The 16,921-nt window shown below is 42.1% G+C and overlaps 1 long non-coding RNA gene across 1 annotated transcript; it reads right to left on the reverse strand.

Annotated features, from left to right (window-relative positions):
• Window positions 1–1,321: 1,321 nt before the first annotated feature.
• LOC115358105 (uncharacterized) lies at window positions 1,322–16,784 on the reverse strand. The gene is made up of 5 exons (XR_003928155.1): window positions 16,728–16,784; window positions 16,415–16,419; window positions 15,720–15,727; window positions 9,222–9,229; window positions 1,322–1,332 (listed from the first exon to the last, which is right to left on the reverse strand). It is a non-coding gene; the product is annotated as an uncharacterized LOC115358105 (long non-coding RNA).
• Window positions 16,785–16,921: the final 137 nt, after the last annotated feature.

Consider the following 16,921-nt stretch of genomic DNA (forward strand, 5'->3'; position numbering starts at 1 on the left):
CTACTTAGTTGAACAGCACCTGTATCTCTTCTCATATTTCTTTCTGTTGGACATGTTTCTGGTCACAATGGAGTAACCTCAGCATAGCTAGCTTGACCACATCTGTGTGTTTCCTGTTGGACGATGAATGGCTAACTCCTACTTCCCTAATGAACGAAAGCCTCCGGTTATTGTTTGTGAAACAGGAAATAAGAGTCAGACCCACTTTTATTTATTTGACAGTGGGTATCACTGCCTGCTCCCCTGTTACTCAATGTTTTATGTTCAGGAGTGAGATAGTAATGGAGTCACACACAAACACACACGCTATATCTCCGCCTGTCTTTATCTGTCTAGCCCTCTCATAATGAAACCAACAGGCCTGCACTCAATGAGATGCATTACATCTCTCCTTATCTCAGAGCATTACAGTGAATCACGGTCAACTTTTTTTCAGGGCAGTGCTGTGACATGGGTCCATTTCGAAAATGAAACCCAGCCAACGATTTGAATGCTGGACGCAACAAGCAGTGATCTACAGGATATCTGAAAAGCCTCGTGGCTTTTTCATTTTTGCAACGGACAGGCATGGAATATCTGCTTTCTCATGCATGACAGTCAACAGAAGGCCAAAAATACTATGAAAACAATTCATAACTCCACCTTGTTCAGGAGGAAATGATATAAATTCATGGTCATGATAAAATGCAAGTCAAACAAATGCCTTTGTAAAGCAAGTGGTGTGCGAGCTGCAGGTGAGTTAAGTTGAGGTTTTTGTTTCTTCCTGTGCTCTCGCCTTTTCGCCCATCTGTCTCCTGTCATTCTCTGTGCTGTTCACTGGGTCTAAAGAAATGATAAAACATTTAGATGGAGCAGATTCTCCTTTGGGAAATGTCAGAGGAGAACTTTTCTACCTGTTCTGCCCCAATGGTTCTGCTGTTGTTTACTGGCTTGCAGATGGAGGGATGACCCCTCCACCGCTGTCCTCGTCCTCCCACGCCATAAGCCATTGTCTGAGATCCCATTGTAGCACAAATGAACCCTTCTCTCCTCTCATCCTCCTCCTCGTACAAACTAGGGTGGGATTAAATGATAATTCGCCCTTTATTCTTTCTTTTGAAGCACTTAAGGGCTCTCTTCCACTCTTGCATGTCTGATCCTCTTAAACCAGCGCACTCGGTGACATCTTTTCAAAATTCCTCCCCTTTCTGTGCCACTGCTGCCAAAGCCAACATAGCTTTCAGTCTTCAAAATGTTGGAAATGGGGGAGGGGGGCAACAAGTTGTAAACATGGTAATAAGGGGAGCAGAGGCATAACCGAGAGAAAGGGAAGGAGGGACAAGGAGAGTCTGCCTCTTATTGGAGTTTGAAAAAAATATCTGGTGGTGCAGCGTGGAATTCAGAAAATGAAAGACTCTCCTTCTTTTCCCCCATCCCCTCTCCTTCTCATCTGTCCATGTATAGCAGCGATTATGCTAAACACCACGCACATTGTTATCAAAGAATAACAAATCAAACTCCTCGGTCCTTGGCAAAGAGTCAAATTGCTGTAACATATCAAATGGCGGGTGGTCTCATGTCAGTGCACACATCTGATTCCATCAGAGGAAGGAAAATCTGACAGGGAGACTGAACCAGTCACTTTTCCAGCGGCTACAGTCTAACCTTACTTAAAATCTGCATATTATGCTTTCCTTTGTTGATTTATATGATAGATGTGATTCAGTGCCTGAGTATCAATAGCCAAAGTTCCTTCAGAGATCTAACCAACCGAATGAATAGAGAGCAATGTGCAGAAATATATTATGGCCAACAATGTTATATTCCTTTGATAAGTAAACTGGGCAGTGCAATACTGTTTTTCATCCAACGCACCGACAGTGTCATTCCACACTTCATTAATGAGAAAATCCCCTGGAAAAATGATGCCCAATGTGACCAAATGGATCCTGGAATAGAGTGTTCAGAAAGCATGCGCTGCATCAGGATGTCAAGCACCACATTTTACCTTGTTCATTTTAAAGGGATATTTTGCTGAATCCCACGTAGTCTCAATGGCCTCAGACTGAGGTGGACTTCCACTTTGCTCACACTCTCAACCGCGTTGATCCACTCAAAATTAGGTTTAACATCAGTTTACTTCACTGCATTTCCTGTATCACTCCACCGGAGGAGCAGTAGCCACCAGAGAGATGGAAGCACATTCCTTGAGTTTGCAATTGTTTGTTTTCTTCATTGGCCAAATGATAATGAATTTGATAATACCAGAATTTCCCTGGTTGGGATCAATAAAGTATATCTATCTATCTATAATCACAAACCTACATGGCAGCTATATTTTCAGTACAAAGTTGTGTTTCTCCTCCACTCCCTTCTGCCAGCCACCATTGTAAGTGACAACCAACACAGAGTTTAGACTGCAAATGAAAATAGTTCTACGATTGATCACTTTCTTCGAGCATTACTTATGCCATTTCGGCTGGGAAAAAAACAACAATTTGAATGGATTAAGGCGTCCATTTTGGCAGGGAAGGGCATCCAGCCAGTATCCAGCATTCAGTAACAATGAGAGGAAAATAGCACCACTACTGTCCTACACAACAGCTAGGACAGGGTAGCCAAATTTTTCAGAATGGGTGAACGATCCCTTTAAATGCCACGTCTGTTCACATCACTCATATCTGTCAAATTCTTCATGCTGATGTCGGCTTCAACCTGGTGTTGATGGATGCCACTCCTACTTTGACCTGTCAGGAGATCCTTTGTAAACAAAACAGCTGACGAGGACAGACTGATCATCAAAGTGGAGAAGGTCCAACGCTGAACGACAAGTCATGCCACTGTTTTAAAGACAAACTGATCAACGAGAAGGTTGAGAGGGAGAATTTGCTGTGATCGATGTACCAGGTCGTGGTTTGCTCTGGTGCTCATGTCTTGACTGCATGCCTAAAGTCTCTCGTTAGCTTGCACACATCTCCACACTATCTGGTTCAACTGTGAACCAGCAACTATTTCTGACACATGACAAACCACATGTGAAGGGGAAGCCTGAAGCTCAAAAGTCATGTCATTGAGCACAAGGTCATCACTGCTCTGAAATACTGTCTGTTCACTGTTGACTTTCATCCAGTTGCTTTATTTTATTTTATTTTATTTTATTTTATTGTTACATTGTTTTGGGTTTTTCCCCTTAAATGGGTGCATAATGTTTTGGAATGAAATATTTAGTTGTTGTTTTTTTTTTTTCTTTGTTTTTGTTTTTGTTTATTTCTATGTAATCCTTTGTCTTGTGTGGACACAAATGAACAAACCAAATAAAAAGCTGTATTGTGTTCATTTTCAGTAACCATGGGGAGATTCTTGCTGATAAAGATAACACGGAGAAGTTAATTGCCAGCCTGGCACCGAGTACCAGCAACCAGGCAAAACAAGCTAATGGCAGCCTGGCAACTAAAGTGGAACGGCTGTCCAACATAATCACCTTGAGATGATGAATATTTTTTTGTTTGGTTGCTTTTGATGTGTGTTGTGTTTGTTTTGTTTTGTTCTGGGTGTTATGTCCTCAAAAAGGTTCCCATTTCCTGTTTTTTTCTGTTTTGGGTGCATTTAGCCCCTCCCACCCCCAAGCCTGCGTCCATACACACACAGGAGAAGAGGCTTAATCTAGTAGAAATTGATTCCCATCCCATTGTAATATGCCTTGTCTGTATGTGGCCTGGCCATTGGTCGCTGTTGTTGGGGGGTGGGGTGGGAGGGGGGGGCAGTATTACAAATCATGTGAGCACATTGGAGCAGAGATCAATAGAGAGAGAGATGCAGTCAATCTTGTTTATTACTCCCTTTTGCAATTTCAGAATTCAGATTTTGCAGCGGGGGTGGGAGATGAACGAGTAGGCGCCGCAGAGTAAACGCCACAGATTATCCATGCAGAGAGAAGAGAGAGAGGGGAGAGAGAGGGAGGTGGAGGAGGCAGTCGCCATGGAGATGGATGGTAATCCTGGACATGCTCAGATGGTGTTTTGTCCTCAACAACATATACAGGCACAGACACAAACACAGACAGAACAATGTGCGGTTAATCTTCACCGTATGCCTGGTTGACTCCAAACAAACGTGTACACAGGGGGGGCGTAAAAATCTAATGGAAGCCGCGGGTTTAAAAACAAAAGTGAGGTGCAGAATGCTTCAAGATATGAAAAAACGAGGGAAAATATAATGCATCAGCCTTTTGATGAAAATGAACAGATCTAGGCAACAGCCTTCACCGGGCTCATGAATCAGGTGACAGATCACTTCTTTTCGCATGACTGTTGACAGAGATAAAAACCCATCATATGGCAATCTCATCCAAATTGAAGAAACAACAGTGCAGTCATCACTGTCTACACAAAATGTCACCACAAAATCAACACTTAGGCCTGGTAACGTGGGAAAATGTGTTGAGTAGGTTTAACAGTAAAACTGAACTGTGAATAGACCATTCTATAGAACATTCTATAGATCAATGCAGCCATGGGCATGGAGGAGATCTGCTCCTCATGTTCCTCTGAGAGCGAGAAGGAGAGACAGTGAGGGATGAGAGCAGTTTCAGGGCGTCAGAACAGACACTGGTGCTACAAATGGAGATTTCAGAGAAGACAGAGGGACAAGGTGTGTGTGTGTGTGTGTGTGTGTGTGTGCACGCGCGTGTAATTGATTGATCTCTGCTGCTGGATGTGTGCTACCTTTGTCAAGATACCAGAGTTTGTGCTCCAGTACTTCGATACTGCTGTAATACCACAACAAACCATCAAGCAACGTCATAGAACAACTACTGCTTTTTTTCAACCAAATTTCAAAATCAATATCAATAATTTAACTTTATAAATATTTAAGTCTGCAGTAAGAACTAATAACAAAATCATGATCTTGAATGAAGTGGTGCAAGGTCTTATGTAAAGTCACTGAGATACTTTGCTAGGTTACTTGTTGTAGGGAGCTGGATACTGGCTACAAGCTCCAAATGCTGTAATTGGCTAGCATCCTTAAAAGTGATCTATCAAATCGTTAAATCGACAAGTTTGAACTTGATGATGTGTGGCAGAGTTTTTATAGCCCAAAATGCAAATGGCATAAAAACAGCTGACCATAAAAAAAAACATAATCCATAGTAGAATTATTTTCTTGTGCAGCCTCAGCTCCCTATGCTGGTCCACGGCCACAGCAGTGGCTGGCAGAGAGTAGAGGGAAGTAAAGGAGAAGAAGCTAACAACAACATTACTTGCCAGCTAACTTTTAGTACCATGGAAAAAGTTGTCATATTTGTCCTCCAACATGTGTACATACACTACTCACAAAAAGTTAGGGATATTTGGCTTTCGGGTGAAATTTATGGAAAATGTAAAATGTTCACGCTACAGTGATATTATATCATGAAAGTAGGGCATTTAAGTAGAAGCATACACTGGTGATTTCCTCATCTCAAACAATTTCTTGAAACAAAAGCCAACAACAGTGGTGGATATACCACAACAAAAAATGTCAGTGTCAATAACTTGTCATGTGCCCTTGAGCATCAATTACAGCTTGACAGCGACGTCTCATGCTGTTCACAAGTCGACTTATTGTCTGCTGAGGCATGGCATCCCACTCTTCTTGAAGGGCGGCCCTCAGGACATTGAGGTTCTGGGGTACAGAGCTCCGAGCCTCTACACGGCGACTCAGCTGATCCCATAGGTTTTCTATGGGATTCAGGTCTGGAGAAAGTGCAGGCCACTCCATCTGAGGTACCCCAGTCTCCAGCAGCCGTTCCCTAATGATACGACCTCGATGAGCTGGAGCATCAAACACCTGATGTGAATTTTACCGTTAAACTCCTTGTTAGAGAACAGCAACTTGTGCAAAAAGTACTGAAACACTGAACAGTTGGACATGTGCATTCAAAAGTTTACAGAAGGTCACATTAAGTTCACCTGTAAAGGTTAGAATGCATTTTAGGTTCATCCTGAAATTTCACCCGAAAGCCCAATATCCCTAGCTTTTTGTGAGTAGTGTATGTTCAATGAAGCAACCAGATCTTTCTGGATGTTGATAACAGGGAAAAACATAGTTTAGCAATAATAGTTGGAGCAAAACTATTGTTTGTTTTGGAAAGCAACACCACTAAAGTGATGCTGGACCTTCTTTGAGTGGCCAAGGTGGTTAGCTTTCAGAATGTTAGCTGGGGGGAAGTCCAGTTCAGTGGCAGGAGGCTAACAGTTAGCATGTGGAGCATCCAGCCAGTATCCAGCACTCAGTAACAATGAGAGGAAGATAGAACCACTACTGTCCTACAGAACAGCTAAGGGGAGTGAAATAATATCACATTTATCAAAATGAGTGAACTATCCCTTTAATGCTCACCTTGGAGCACTTGCTCCAAGTTGGGGTTTTGTTAATCAGTTTAGGTGGACAGGGATTTGGTAGTCTGTATGACAGTCCTCTGTCAGGAGCAAGAGCTGCAGCTCTGTCTGTACAAGATCTTTTTCTCCTTTTAGCTATTCCTTGCCACACACCTTCGCAGTATGAAGTCTGAAGGTGAAATGGGATTTCAGCTACCAGAGCACCTTTGGTGAAAGTATTGAGCGTTTATAAAATTAACTATCGAATCAAATCCTTCACACACACACTTTCCAAGTAGCATTCCAATTTGAGATGGTAATGCATGCATACATGCTCATGCGTTTCTGTGAGCGCATTCTGCAGAAATGCAAGCCCATATTGTACTCTGTGAGTGTGTGTGTGTTCCTGTGTGTGCCCTGTGTTCATAAATATTTTGGCCCCCTCTGTTTTTCATCAGAACGTCTGTTTCAGACCGAGCAAAGCGAGAGACAGAGGGAGAAAAGGCAAGAGGGGGAGAAAAGGAGAGAGACCCTGCTGCATCCCAATCAGTCTGGCTCACTGAGGCAGAACTGTGCCTAAAATACTGGGGGCTGAGGCGCTCTCTGCCTCGCCCTCCCATTTCCAATTCACAGTCACCACAGTCCCCTGCAATTCAAATAATAATAACAAATGGGGTAAAACAGGAGGAATATGTAGGCTACAGCAGGCTGAGCTTTTCAAAACAAGCCATGACACTGAATGTTTAGAGGAACAGCTTCAACCTGATTTCTATCTGCGTAAAATTGACATACAAAGTGTAATATGAATGCAGTTTTTGTCATTCATCTCTCTGTGCCTTGGATCACACACCAAAATCCTCTTTACTCCTGTCCGCTTGTGATGAAAAATGATGCTGTCCACGTCATTGGTTTCACTGGTTTGCACCTTGCCAGCCTTGGTGCTTGGTCTAATAAGGAGGCATACTTAAAGGGCTAGCAACCTGCTAACTAGTGACACACAATGAACATGAAATTCCAGGATAGCACTGTAAGTTTTTTTTTTTTTTTTTTTTTTTTTCAGAAAACACATTTCTTATGCTTTGGCGCTTTAAAAACATACAGCCGTACCTGTCCCTCTATTGCACAGTGTGTCTTCTCAGGCAACAGAAAGACCTTTTCTCCTCCACAGCCCCCAAAAATCTTTTTAAACAAGTAATGTTTCATGAAATTTTTGAGAACAACCTAATAAGGTGCTGTAGGAGATATGAGTCTGTAGGAGATATGACTGTGGAAAGACCACATGGTCTGTTGCATTTCAGAGCAAAATTTAAATGATAACTGTAGTATAAAAATATATTAATGTGCAGGATGCTTTCAAGAGGCATGATGGATACATCTGTATTACATCTGTATTCTTTTTGTTTGGCAATATGTTAGTGTAAAAGGTCATTTTTGTTTCATTGACTCGGGGCAGCGTTGAGCAGCTAGGTCTACTTTGCAGAACATCATGTTCAGTGAATGTAATGAATCTAACGGTCACACTGATGAATCGTGATATTCACAGGAAATGCACACAAACGTGAGGGGAAGAAAGGAGCCTGCTTGGACTGTTCGGTCCATGTCTTCAGACAGTGAGCACAGTGAGCTGGACAGCACAAATGAGGTGTGTTCTTAGAAAATTAGAAATTGAAAATGTCATTGTTTCTACTGTTTTTTTTTTTTTTTTTCAGTAGCCCTCCTGTTATCTCTGGGGTCAGTTTGACCACACTGAATGTTTAATGCCTCTATGTTCTAATGCTCTGGACACATTTTGTACACAGTGTTTCTTTGGGGTCAGTTTCACCCCAGGCTGTTTGATCTGTCTGTCTATCTATCTATCCATCTATCCATCTGTCTATCTAATTTTCCTCTGTTTTGGTACCCTTATTACACAATGTTGCTGTAGGACCTACAGCTAATTGTGATTCTGGGAGTGAGTGAATGACAGAGTGAGTTACAGCTCATAGCAGTGCTCGGCATCTTAAAAAAAAAAAAAAAAAGAAAACAAGAAAACAAATGTATTTCATGTTTCTGCAATGCTGTATTTCATCCAGTCAATTTGGCCGACACTCAGTACATGAAAATGCTCACTGTGACTAGAACTGCTCCTAATGGAAGTCATTTGAAACGGCACACTCGAACACTGTTTCCTAGTGTTGGTGTTCTTGCGTGTCCCATTCAGCTAAGGCAGTTGCAGTTCTGCAAACCTTTAGCGAGCTAATATCAGGTGTTCAAATGAATACAGTTTGACTTGTTGTGTCACTGTTGACACAATTAGCCCAGGGAAATTGGTTAATCACCTGAAAATTGTAGAGTGCAAGTGTGGTACGTCTGCTGTCTCGTCTCTCCCTCACACACACACACACACACACACGTACCCACACAAACAGGAATGCCCAAATACAATTCAAGCCGTTGGCAAATTGAAAACAAATTTCCGTCCAATTTCCGCACAATGAAACGGTGGCTCCGGTAATCTGGCCAAACAACAGCACACAAAGCCAGGATCAATCTCCTCTCTAATCCTATTGTGTTTCCGTGTACCTGCTTACAGTGCCTCAGCCTTGTGTTACCACTTCCACTAGATTCCCCGTCTATTATTAAGCACCTGTTAGAACAAGCGCATCCACCTGAAAGGAAAGCACTCCAGGCTATTAGGCCCTTGCCTCCAGTGAAACTGTTTACTGGGTTTCATGAATTGCTTTCTGGTAATTTTAACACTTTGGTTATCTTGCCCTCCAGATACCAATAACAATTTGAGTGCCTGTGTTTACCTGCTGCTAGTGTGTCTTCATGCCTGTTAGTACAACAAAGTTATTATTTCCCTGCTATTTTATCATTATTTTATAAAATGTATTTAAGGACCCCCTCCCCTCAAGAACAGGTTTTCTGCTTGTTTTAATCTTGGAGGCTTGACTTTGACTTCACTCTTTGGTATTAATATGAAATCTTCACATTCCTCCACTGAAGGGGAGAGGCTTGTCCTCAGTTTCCTTTTTTTGTTTCTTTTGTTTTGTTTTGTTAGCAAATAATGACATGACAAACAGTGGGTGACATAGAACATATGGTATACTCAGAAGTAACAGACAGACAATTGACATTACATAAGTAATAACAACAACAGTAAGTAATGATGATGATGATTATGATAATACTAATACTACTACTTCTAATAATAATAATAACAATAACAACAACAATCGAAATAATAATGAAATAATTCATGATACATTCCCATTTCACATATATATATATATATATACATATATATATATATATATATATATATATATATATATATATATATATATATATATATATATATACACATACACACACACACACACACACACACACACACACACACACACAGAGAGAGAGAGAGAGAGAGAGAGAGAGAAAGGTCACATATATATAAAATTATATATGGGCAATACTTAGACATACATAATTATTTGGTTTATTGTATATGGAGATATAGAGGGAAAAAATGTAAGGGTCTCAGTAAAGATTAAAGAAAGAATGACCATTTGTTGTAAGAGGAATCAGCATTGGAGGTGTTGTAAAAAAGAGGACCAGGTGTTTTCGTAGGGTTCGATGTTGTTTTTCAGAGTGGCTATACGTTTTTCTACATTTGAATGTTCTGTTAGTAGATTGACCCATTGGATCATTGATACCTTAGTTCTGTCTTTCCAGTAATATGGCGTTTTTGGCTATAGTTAATGATATTAGTAATGTGAGGGGTTATGTAATGTAGAGAGTTCACCAAGTAGTTCAACGACTGGGCAAATGGGAATGCTGAGGCCAGCTGTCCTCAGTTTCCTGAAGTCAGGTATTGTGCTGTGCACAATCAAGCACAATTTGTGACATCACATAGGTGTAGAACCTATCAACATCTACTAAGCAAATTAGATTGTGACATGCCAGTGAAACTGCAGGTTGCAGGTTGGCGTCACACAGAGGCAGCCTGGTGAGTGGTGTGAACTTATTTAAGTCTCCTGCCAAGCAAACTTATGCTAATACTACCATAGATAACATTACAGTACACAATGCTAGCTAATGTTACAGTAGGGCTGCAGGGCTGTATTTCCACAATGTTGCCTGTTTCCATCACAGGATGAGGTGCAGTATCTAGTGGCTAGTTTACCTGGGGGAAGGAGTTGGGGGTGAGGGGGTATCTCTGGGGGATGTTGCAAATTTGCATTTTCAGAGACACATAGTCAAGATTAGGAAGCAGAGGTGCTTTCAAGCCATTTTGGAGGTTTATTAAACTTTTTTGCAGAAAATAAAAACAGTCACATAGAAGGATACAGACCACAAATGTTTTTTATGTCTAAACCTAACCACGTGACATCGACATGTGATGCATCTCATTGTGGTGCTGAAGGGTGCCCTTGGTGGTGGTAAAAGACATGAAAGGGCCGCGACAAAGCCCCTGTACTTGACGACCTGGGAATGAGGATGTGCTGAAAAGTCTTCCGTTTATGAAGTCGAGACTGAACCGACAGTGCCCAAGAGCAGTGGTAAGAGTGGAAGCACAGTGGTGTCGAACTGTATTGTATTTTACAGTCATCATAAGGCAAGCCTAGGCAATTTTATTCATAAGGCACATGCCATACACAGAGATCAATTAAAGGGGCACTGCCCATTGGTCCAAAGGCCCATTATTCTGAAATCCCAACACTCCGAGAGATGTGCACTCCATAAATCTGGTTAAGTTAGGCGGTGATTTCACAGGTTAGAGTTGAGGTAAACAGGTGGACGCATTTCTTGGCAGGGAAGGAAAACTTGGCATAACAACAGCAGTAAGTGAAGTGCCATAGTGTGTATTGTCTGAGGAATGGGCCTTCAGAGCCATGGCCGTTTGTTTTTGGGATAACAGGCTGTTGGACTAATGGGCTTTTGCTGCAGTGGGACATTTTTCGGGCTGGTTTCAAAATAATGGGCCATCAAACCAGTGGCATGGCACCAAATCAAGATGCTGTACATAAAAGCTTAAACAGCAAAATAAAATGTATCAACATTTAGCATAGAGTGTTTCATCCACAATCAAATCATAAATCTGTGAAAGCAATGCATATCCCGCTATATCTTTTGTTTTCTTCACTTTCCCCCTACTTTTCAATGCGTATCTATTGTTGAGGGATTGTGTGGCGTAACTATGTGAAGAACAAGAACTGGAGTAGGTTGTCTGCTTGATTTTCCACACGTAACCCACTTAGATAAGGATGGGAGATGATGGAGATGATGTGGTATAAAGGCATGATGCTAAAAATTGCCATTTTAACAGCGGGGATCGTGTCTTGTGTTTTTCCTTCTTTTGTCTTTTTGGTTAAGATCTTGCACAAGTCTATTGGGGTTTCTTTGTCTCACCCTCACAGTTGATATTTCTTCTCTCCTTTCATTCTTTTACACTTTTGTAAGTGAAAATGAAATAAACCTAAACCCCCAAACTCGGCTGCAGTCAGTATTCTCAGTTCTCAGTGCTAATTTCCTTTTTCCCATGTTTCTCAGAGAAATCAAGAGAATTTGTTGAGGCTTCAAATGGTTATTTCACTAGACATCACTATAACACAAAAATGTATGAATGATGATTTTAAGGTTATGCTTTAATCTCACCACTTTGAGTGTATTTGACAAGTATGACACATAGACAATTCCCTAACTAACACAAACCACAATATCTTTTCATCTTTTCATATTGTCATTTTTGTAAAATCACCAGTGGAGGTCTGGGGCGTAATGAGAGTTGGGGATACAGAAGATGAAAAAGTTTGAAAACTCTTGAGCTAAAAGATGCTTAGAAATGCAATGAAATTATTAAAGAATATAATTCTTATTTATGCTGGAGTACACTGCAATTTGTCTTTTGTGTAACTGCATCAGAATCAGTCTCAACAGCCAGAATCAAAGTCTTAACCTCATCCAGGCAGTCTGGGCAAATTAAATCTCAGCATGTCTAGCACGGCTGCTGCAGCAGCAGCAACTCCTCATCATTGATCCATTTGGCAGGCTTTTTGCCAATGACACGCGTGGTGCTTTCGCTGAACTCATAAACAAACAAGTATTCACCACCCTCTGCGGCAGACAGGCAAGTAACACTCCGGCAAACTCTCGCTTCCCCCCTGCTATCTGTCTCTCCTCCTACCCAGTGGCATCAGACCGATTTCTCAGTGCCTTGTCCTCTGAAGTGGCACTGGAGTGTCAGCGGCTGCCTGGCAGAGGTGAGGCCGGCGCTGGCGCAGCTGGGAGGAGCAGGTATAGTGCCCAACTGGTGTGTCAGTCCTGATAATGTGGCGTCGGGCAGAGGTAAGCCATGCTCGGCGACACCGGCAGTGGCCTAACTGGCTGGCTGGCAGGCTGCTTCCTGTTTTCTCCCCGTCTCCTGCTTGTTGCTTCAGCTTGTTCTTTCATGTCTGCCTAAAACTGAGGTTACACTAAAGAGAAACTTATTTATGCTTTCATATTAAGTCCACCAGACCAGGGGATTTCAAACTGTTCTGTACCCCAAAGATGGCTTATATCAAGAAATATTTTGGTTTTACAAGTGCTTAAACACAAGAAATCCAATCCAGCATCACTGATCTGACCTTTAAATATATTATATTATGCATTCATTCTGATGACTGAAAGATTTGGATCACGCACATAACAACAAAGATACCAGACTTGTCACTCGCAACGGAACCAAACTACTCACATCAAAACAAACGCAGAGGGCAAAATATATTGCAGTGTGCAGTTCTGCTGGATCCCAGCTGATGAGGGAATTGAGAGGAAGGAAGTTGAAGACAGAGATGTGTAAGAGCCCTAAATCAGCTTATAGATATACCAGAAACACTGGTAAATGTAACAGCCCTGCCCTGGCAGTTGGTTGGTGGTTTTTGTGTCTATGTGGGTGTGTGTCTCGCTCTCTGTTTATACAAGTAATGTAAGTCTGCATCTCTGGTCCAGAGACTCCTCCTATCCGGTTCCTCTGCCATCTTCCCTCCTTAAACAGTTCCCACACAGCTTCTACCTGCCACACCCTCTCATGGACCAATCATCTGCATGCTTACCTGTTAAGCGACATACCTGCTGCCAGTTTCTATAGAGCTGTACTACGAAGCGAGATTAATGGGTTAGTGAAGTATGTTGAGTCTAAAGTCTTTCGACCTGGTTTCATCACCATGGTAACAAATGCAGCGACCATAACCCGCTCCGGACCAGGTTATGTTCACAGGTTCAGCTTACAATCTGCTTTTTTTCCTGTTTGCTTCAGAGAATACATGTATTAACCCTTTAAATTTTACACTGAATATCATCCACAAAATACAAGAATAATAAGCCATAGCAACTACATCCCACTCTGAATGATACTTCATGCTTGGTGCTTATTTGCTGCCAAGTTCGTTTGACGCATCAAATAACACACTGGTTAAAAATCAAAATCTATCACACATAGGCCTAATATTATAACAATTACATTTATTTCACTTGATACTGACAAAAACTACAGTGATTTATAGGATTTTTCCTTATAGGATAGGGTGAATCCTAAATGCTTAATTAATAGAAATTAACTGGAAGATAATTTACAAATTTACATGATCCACAGTTTTCTGCCAACATTCTTCTCTGGCCTTGTTTGTGGCCACAGTAATATATTTTTTTTATACTCCTCATAGCTCTCCATAATGACAATTTGTTCCTCCTGAATGAAGTAGGCGGCAGGCAATCAGTCCATCTTGTGCAGGAAAAGAGTCAAATGACACAGCAAACAGCCTTTTTAATGTGAACGCTCACAGAGCTCAGAGAAGAAAGCCAGGCTTCACAAAGCCAGTTGATAACCAGAAGAAAAAAGCACCTATTATCTCGATTTGGGGCTTTAAGTTTTGTCAAGCCAGCTCACACAAAGAAAGCCTGGCTCTGTTGAACTTGCTTCATAGTACAGCCCTCTGATTAGCCAAGTTGTATTTATACCAATATTATTATTTATACCAGTATCATATTTATACCAGTTCAATTGTTTTTTTTTTGCCAGATCGCTGATTTCAGTGTACACTTCCAACCATTAGTCCAGTCTAGTTTTTACCTCGCATCCTGTCAGGTTTTCCTATTAGTTTCTGTCTCCAGGAAGCCTGTCTACCAGCTCAGTCCTCAGTTTGTCAGCTCTACGAGTCTTCAAGCCTTTCATGCCTGCCAGTGCCATCTGTTACTTCACCTGCAACTCCTGGTAAAGACTTTTAAGCTCATCCTTGCCTGTGCTGTCTGGATTTGGGCCCACCTGCCTGCTGCTTGGGACAGAATGATCTGGCCAAAACATGGACCCAGCAGACACTAACAAGTCTCCAGTATTCAAGCCTCTCATTCATCTGAATGGCGCAGACAGTGAGATGACCATCAGGTTTTCCCAGTGTGTTCATGAAGAGAATGCTGCACTGGATAACAGTTCATGGCCATCCACATTCGTGTGGATTCCTTGGTCATTCAGTCATGATTCACTCATGGGCTAATTAAAGCAACACTATGTAACATTTTGCCTTAAAATCACAGCCTCAAAATCATATTAATGCTACACTGACACGTAATCAGTGTTGGGACCAATTACTCACAAAACTAATAAGTTACAATTACTAATTACTTCTGTAAAAAAGTAATTTTGATTACTACTCAATTACTGCTGCAGAAGAGTAATTAAGTTACTGGGGAAAGTCATTTTTATGATTACTTTTTTCTTTTCTTAAATCCTCTTATTAATGCACATATTTTTGCGTTGCTGTTGCAGTGTGGACATTGCTGTCAAATTTCATCTATCATTGTCAGTGTTGGCCACGTTACTTTGAAAAAGTAATTCATTATAGTTTAAAGTAGTGATGCCAACTTGTTCAGGTGGGGAATTGAACCTGTGGTCTTCTGTATAGCAGGCGGAGATATTATCCACTCTGCCATCAGGGAACACATATGTTTCTTGTAATTTGTGCTCATTCTCCATGCATGTTGATAAGTTAAGAAAAACTGCAAAGTCCGACCGGTTTGAAAATTGACACACCGCTTTTTCTCCACAAGACGCACATTTTTTGAATAGGATAATAAAATAATAATAATTAGTAGTAGTAAGTAACGGCTAGTAACGGCGCATTTTATTGTCAGTAACGTTAACGGTGTTGTAACGGGGGAAACAGTCATTTCTTTGATTACTCGTTACTGATAAAAGTAACGCCGTTACTTTGTAACACCGTTACTCCCATCACTGCACGTAATGAGCAGCATGGTGCCTCTGTCATGGCCCCTCTGTGCCCTCAAAGCCTGTTCCTGCACTTAGGCTGGCTGGCGGGTGGCCAACAGGCACAACACTTTACCGCACTGTCACCAGCAGCTCACTGGCTGTTCTCAGTACAGAAACCATGGCAGAGCCCAAGAAACATGAAGAAAACGGGGGAAACAGGGAAAATAAAAAGAGGGAATGACTGAGCAAGAGACAAGACTGGAGTAAACAGTGGACTGGCTCTTAGTGTCTGTCCAGAGCTTCATGAAGTCAGAGGCTGGAGGACAGACTGCTAGCTGATGTTAGCTGCTGCTGCTGCCTCTGGTGTCGCTGCAGCTGCTTTATGTTTGGCTGTTTTAGCAAAGCTGTCCACTCGACACTTTTTCATCAGAAAGGAAAACTATTGAGTTGACAACCCAGCCAAACATGGAGAAGCATGCCATGCTAAGCCTAGCATGCTACTGTGTTTAGCTGCTCCATGTTCAGCTGTGTTGGAAAAGTCAGCTCACTGTTGTTGTTTTTTCATGAGCCCAGTCTGCTTGTTTCAACAGAGGAGTTAACTAGCTGTCCTTTGTCTGTTAGCATCCCCCAGGTGTTAGCAGCATGTTGTCTAGTGTTACTGTTCGGAATAGGGCTGCGGGTGGCACGGTGGTGCAGTGGTTAGCACTGTCGCCTCACAGTTAGAAAGTCCTGGGTTCGATTCCCACCCAAGGTCCTTTCTGTGTGGAGTTTGCATGTTCTCCCCGTGTCTGCGTGGGTTTCCTCCCACCGTCCAAAGACATGCAGGTCAGGTGAATTGGAGAAGCTAAACTGCCCCTAGGTATGACTGTGTGTGTGAATGTCAGTGTTTGTCTGTCTGCCCTGTGATGGACTGGTGACCTGTCCAGGGTGTTTCCTTGCCTTCGCCCTATGAGCGCTGGGATAGGCTCCAGCGACCCTAGTGAGGATAAGTGGTTTAGAAGATGAATGAATGAATGAATGAATGAATAGGGCTGCCAACCATCCCTTCAAATACGGAATCGTCCCGTATTTGACAACCAAAACACACGTCCCATATTGAACCAATTAGGGACGCACTTTAGCCAAACAGTGGGAGAGGGGGCAGACTCTCAAAAATGAGGGACAATGAGCGGAGCTCATTCACGCACGTCAGTGAGTATGCACTCCGTTCATTGGTCAAAGTGCTGTCACTCAGTGTTGCTAAGCTACACTGTGCCCGCCCTGCCATAGCAACAGCAGCAGGTAACCAGGAGCCAGGAGGCAAAGGCGCAGCAGTCTGCGCCGGCACCTGTGCGCGCTGTACCCAAATTGAGAATGT

This window comes from Myripristis murdjan, chromosome 4 (genome assembly GCF_902150065.1).
Source record: "Myripristis murdjan chromosome 4, fMyrMur1.1, whole genome shotgun sequence".
In the NCBI taxonomy this organism is placed as follows: Eukaryota; Metazoa; Chordata; class Actinopteri; order Holocentriformes; family Holocentridae; genus Myripristis; species Myripristis murdjan.